Here is a 6,000-nt window from a genome sequence, read left to right on the forward strand (position 1 = left end):
TATTTAACCATCGTCATGTTGTTTTTATAATGTACAATTACTACATAACTATGATCACCTTAAATGGTCATAGAGCATACATCCAACACACTTGTCATATTACCAACCATGCATGACAACCAAACATAATCACATCATAAACATTGAACATAACATGAATAGCTAGAGTTACAAACCATAATTAATATGAGTCATATCTCATGGCCAAATACATATAACTTAATATAAGCCAATACATTTGGCTAAAATCATGATAACACATGTCATAAAACTAGATCCCTATACATGCCACTCACTTGAAAATTTCTAACATGTGCTTTATTATCCCAAAGGTAGTGACTTGATAGTGTGATGCTGCCTCCGACGATCTCCAACCCTGAGCTAATCTGACAAAGCTAAAAGAAATGGAAAGGAGGGAGTAAGCTTCACGCTTAGTAAGTCTATATAAAAATAATAAGAAATTTATCAATATGCTTCTACCAATTCTTACAACATGATCTCAAGGTAATACTCTCATAATTGTCTATTTACCTATGTTCAGGTCAAGCTGTATTCTCGAGTCATAGTCACTAAATAATTTATATCAGGAGCTACGGTATCCTAAATTAAGATCTGTATATTTTCCCTAAAACTAGACTCATATACCTTCTTACCATAAAATTTTTAGAATTTTTGGTCTTGCTAATAAGTACATTTTATTCTTTAAATTTACCCCTTTCTCGCTATCTGATAGTTCTAACCCGTTTTCACTAAAAATTAATTGTCTCACAATACAAGACTAGGATGATGTTCCCGTCTATTTCTCTTGAAAATAGACTCATATAGATTATAACCCATAATTATTTTTTTACAAATTTCAATAATTTTCTAAAATCAGAATATGGGATTTCGAAATCATTCTGACTCTGTCCTGCAACAATTTAAATATTTCATAATATGAAACTCTTTTTCTTACACCGTTTCTCCTATGTAAAACTAGACTCATTAAGCTTTAATTTCATATTTTATTTAGCCTCTAACTAAATTTTCACAATTTTTGGTGGATTTTCAAATTCAAACTGCTGTTGCTGTCTAAAATTGTTTTAGTGTAAATTAATGATACTAAGTTTATCACACCTTATTAATTCATTTCACCGTATTGGTAAAGATACATATTTATACAAGTATAGACCTATAATCACAAGGTCACCACAAATCATTCTCATAGGCATGAATTACCTATTTACACCTTCACCCATGTGCCATCATAAACCGAAATAATTTCTCATGAGCTTGGCATACATACCTGTGTTACTCAACATACTCATATTCATTCCTTATTAATCATACAAAATGAATTGAATTCACATCTCATCAATTTCATGTAAGTACCTGTACCACTCACCACATGGTCATAAGTTCTCATTTCGATATAAACCGTAAATCTCCTGTTGAACCATTTGGAATAGTACAGGATATTCAATAGCCCCAAACATGAGATAATATGCTGACGCCATATCTCAAACATGGTCTTACACTGGCTAGCACATCAAAGTCGATACCATGTCCCAAACAGGTCTTACACTGACTTTCATATATCGAGGCCGATGCCATGTTCCAGATAGGTCTTACACTGGCTCTCATCTATCAGTGTCGATGCCATGTCCTAGACAGGTCTTACACTGACACACAACAGGCTGACGCCATGTCCCAGACAGGTCTTGCACTAGCTTGTATATCTCGAGGCCTATGCATTTCCCAAACATGTCTTACACTAGCTCTCGTCTCAATGCTGATGCATGTCCCAAACATGTCTTACATTGGCTTGTATATCTCGAGACCGATGCATGTCCCGGACATGTCTTACACTGGCTCTGGTAATGTGGCCGATACATGTCCCAAACATGTCTTACACTAGGACACATATCACCTAATGTCATGGCATGAATATTCAAATCTATTCCTCATGTTCAACCGGAAGTCTTTATAATATAAATTCTCATTCACCATGCAAATCAACAATTCATACTGTAATAATCGTATAATACATGATAACATTGAATTTTGCATTATTTACGTACAACTTACTTGTTTCAATGGAATGTCATATTCCATCAACATATAATTAAATACAATCATAGCAAAATAGATTTCAAGTATATTAACTGTAACGCCCCTAACCCGAATCCGTCACCGGAATAGAGTTACAGAGCATTACCGGAGTTACCGATTTATTTATCAGATATTTCATTTCATCTAACGTTCATATTTGGAACCAATTAAAATCAAACATATTGTCCCTTAACGTACTTATTTTTCTCGATATGTTGTACTTGAATTTATTACTTGTCTCAATTTAATTAATTTCCTTGTATCAACGTATCAAAGATGATTCCTATTTACATGTCATGATAAATATAATTCTCTTGCCATTTCTTCATAAACATAAATCAGGATAATTCATTATATCGATATTTCATGCATTTAAAAATACAATTCAAGTTACACTAACTTACCTCGTTACTTGTTCATGTTTATAATTTCATTAATCCGATATCTTTTCTTTACCACGTTCAAGTCTCGTATTCGAGTCATCCGGATCTTTATAAAGAAATTTGATCGTCGTTTTCATTTATTTCATGTTCTAATACATTCAATTGATGCTCTAAACAAAATTACCATTTTACCCCTAAACTTTTTAATTAATGACGATTTCATCCTTAGGCTAAAAAAATAAAATTCTTGCAATTTAATCCTTATTTCTAGCCGTTATTCTCAAACAAATTGATAACAACCCATGAATTCTATAAAATATCAGAATTTTCCATAATTTCAACAATTTTCAATTTAATCCTTAAAACATGTTTTTCCCCGATCTTGAGCTAAATTAATAATTTCATTCAATTTTGTAATTTTAAATAATAAAATAATCCATATCATGCAAATTGGTCATTTCTAACATTTTTACAAAATTACCCATAAAGTTTTAATTTTATTCAATTTAGTCCCTAAGCCTAAAACATGCAAATTAGCCATGCTAGATGAGTATTCATACATATTTTCCTCTTCCTCCTCTCCATTCCACATCCTTAATTTATATAATATGCTTATAAGTAACATTATCAATAATTTCACTATTTACTTATATGTATATTCAAAACTGTCCATTTGCGTCATAGTCACTAAATTATTTATATCTTGAGCTAAAGAACTCGAAATTAAGATCTGATAATTTTCCATGAAACTAGACTTATGTATCTTATTACGATAAAATTTTCAGAATTTTTGGTTTAGCCAATAAGTACAGTTTATTCTTTAAATTCACCCTTATTCTGCTGCCTGACAATTCTGACCCTTTTTAACTAAAAATTAATTATCTCATTTTACAGAATTCAAACGATGTTCCTGTTTATTTATCTTAAAAATAGACTCATTCATAATTCTAATCATATAAATTTAAGCCAATAATTATTTTTCTCCAATTTTTTATGATTTTCCAAAGTTAGAACAGAGGAACCCGAAATCATTCTGACCTTATCTCACAAAATTTACTATATCTCACAATTTACAATTTCATTTCTTACACCGTTTCTTTTATAAGAAACTAGACTAAATAATATTTAATTTAATATTTATTTAACCTCTAATTCGATTCCCACAATTTTGGGTGATTTTTCAAATTTAGACTATTTCTACTGTCCAAAACTGTTTTAGTGCAAGGTATTATTTGCCATGTTTATAACACCCTTATTTTCTTTCTCTACACTATTTTTGATTACTTTCTCTTATTTTCTCTTCACTAACATGACAAGAACATAGGACCATATATAAGAAAACTCTAAATCAACATCAATTTCATGCTTTTTCAACAATATTAAACTTAAAAATATATTGAAATCTTGATGTTCTTACCTTTTCTTATTGACTTCAATCTTTAACTTGATTTTTCTCTCTCCTCCAGCTTCTATTTCTTGAATCCAACTTGATATTCTTGCTCCCCATCATCTCCTTGCTATCTTTCTCTCTTGATGGCTATGGAAATTCTTTCAATTTTTAGGTGAAAATAATGAATTTTTGGTGGAAGGACTAAATTGTAAAGAAAAAAACTTCTTTTCTTCTTCCTCTCTCACGTTGGTTTGCATGGGAAAGAAAAGATGATGATTCTTCATCTTTATTTCCTTATATATACTAAATAAAATAATAATAAAATAATAAAATATTATTTAAAAATTAATTTAAAGTATTAATAAACTTATATTTATTTATTTAATTTATCTAAAATATCTCCAACATCATCATTGTCTCTAGATTTCTCTCTCTTCCAATTGACCATATTGCCCTTAGTGATCTTTTAAATATCCATTCTTGAGTCATCACTTAATTTGGTAAAATTACAATTTAGTCCCTCATAATTCTTCACCTATTCAATTTGGTCCTAATTCATCAATTTTCCTTGGTTTCTAAATCATTCTACCCTTAAAATATTTGCTCTATTAGTCCTTAAACTTTTCATATTTACACTTTAATCCCTCAAAATTTGAGTATTTACTCTTGGGCCACATAACTTTTCTCATTTTTACAATTTAGTCCTTTCTTGAATCAATATGTCGTAATATACTTCCCAGTGGCATAACTCAATTTTTCCTCTTCTTGTCACTTTATTTCCTTATTTTACTATATTAAGGATAATATCTTACTGTAAAAATTTTCAGGGTACTACATTAACAATAACATGGATAACATGTTTATTTAGTCATACGGACTTATCTCGAATGCAATTTCAGCTAATTACTCCATTTTAGTCCATAACCTCGTACTTTTTGATTTAAACCCAAATCTCGATTTTCTTGATCTAACATGATGAAATTCATTCATTAATAATTACATTAATTAAAACATTCTATAATTCACAATTTGGCAAAATGACCATTTTGCCCTTAGACTTTACAAAAATTATGATTTTGCCCTTAGGCTCGTAAATCGATTTTTATCGAATTTTCTCATTTACCAAGCCTAGCCGAATACTTTTTATAACTATAGAAACTCACAATTTCAATTATTTCACACATTTACAACTTATTTTATAACTTTACAAAATAACCCTTTTTAGGTGTTTTCATGCAAACTTCTTTCACAAAAGTTGTTTATTACACAACCAAGACTCATGTTATTCCATAAAAATTTAACAAACCACATGAATACTCTCATTAAAAAACCTATACTTTCAACTATTTTGCAAAATAGTCCCCTCATTAGCTAGATTATGCTACAAGGGTCTCAAAAGTACAAAAATTATCAAGAAAGGCCATCAAAATCACTTACTTGCCAGGGTGAAGAGTGGCTGATATTTTTGAGCTTTCAAAACCCCGTCTTTGCTGGTATTTTTAGTGGATGAGGAAGAAAGAAGAAAAGATGACAACTTTTTTCCTTTTTGTTTTATTTTAATACCAAATAAGTCACCTAATACCCACCAATTTTGACTTTTCAATTTCTTTATCTCTATGGAAGGCCAAGTCTTTACCTAAAGGTATATTTTCTATTTAAAGACCCCTATTTATGGTTCTCTAGCTATTTAACACATTTATCTTGCAAAACAAAACTTTTGCCCTTTATGCGATTTAGTCCTTTTTCTTAATTAAGCTCATAATCGCTAAAATTAATTCACCAAAATTTTCATATACTTATATAATCATGCTATTAAACATAAAATAATATTAAAAATAATTTATCCAGCCTCAGAATAGTGATTCCGAAACCACTGTTCCGACTAGGCCCAAAATTGAGCTGTTACATATTACAACTACATCTCAACTTTTTTTATGTTTTTCTTTCTACCATGCCTACTTCTATTTATAATTTATCTTAATTCTAATACTTAAAATAGAAAAAATAAATTCATTTAATCACGTTCAAATACCCGTCCTTCTAATTTTTTCAATAATAATAGTGCAAATTGAGCTAAACCTGAATCAACATCTATTTATAATTTATCTCAATTCTAATACTTAAAATAGAAAAAAG

General features: G+C 29.8%; 1 long non-coding RNA gene across 1 annotated transcript; it reads right to left on the bottom strand.

The window, feature by feature from the left end:
• Positions 1–126: 126 nt before the first annotated feature.
• On the bottom strand, positions 127–5,396 carry LOC121204559 (uncharacterized). The gene is made up of 3 exons (XR_005899606.1): positions 5,302–5,396; positions 3,892–4,011; positions 127–395 (listed from the first exon to the last, which is right to left on the bottom strand). It is a non-coding gene; the product is annotated as an uncharacterized lncRNA (long non-coding RNA).
• Between the last annotated feature and the right edge of the window lie 604 nt (positions 5,397–6,000).

Source organism: Gossypium hirsutum, chromosome A08 (genome assembly GCF_007990345.1).
Source record: "Gossypium hirsutum isolate 1008001.06 chromosome A08, Gossypium_hirsutum_v2.1, whole genome shotgun sequence".
NCBI lineage: Eukaryota > Viridiplantae > Streptophyta > Magnoliopsida > Malvales > Malvaceae > Gossypium > Gossypium hirsutum.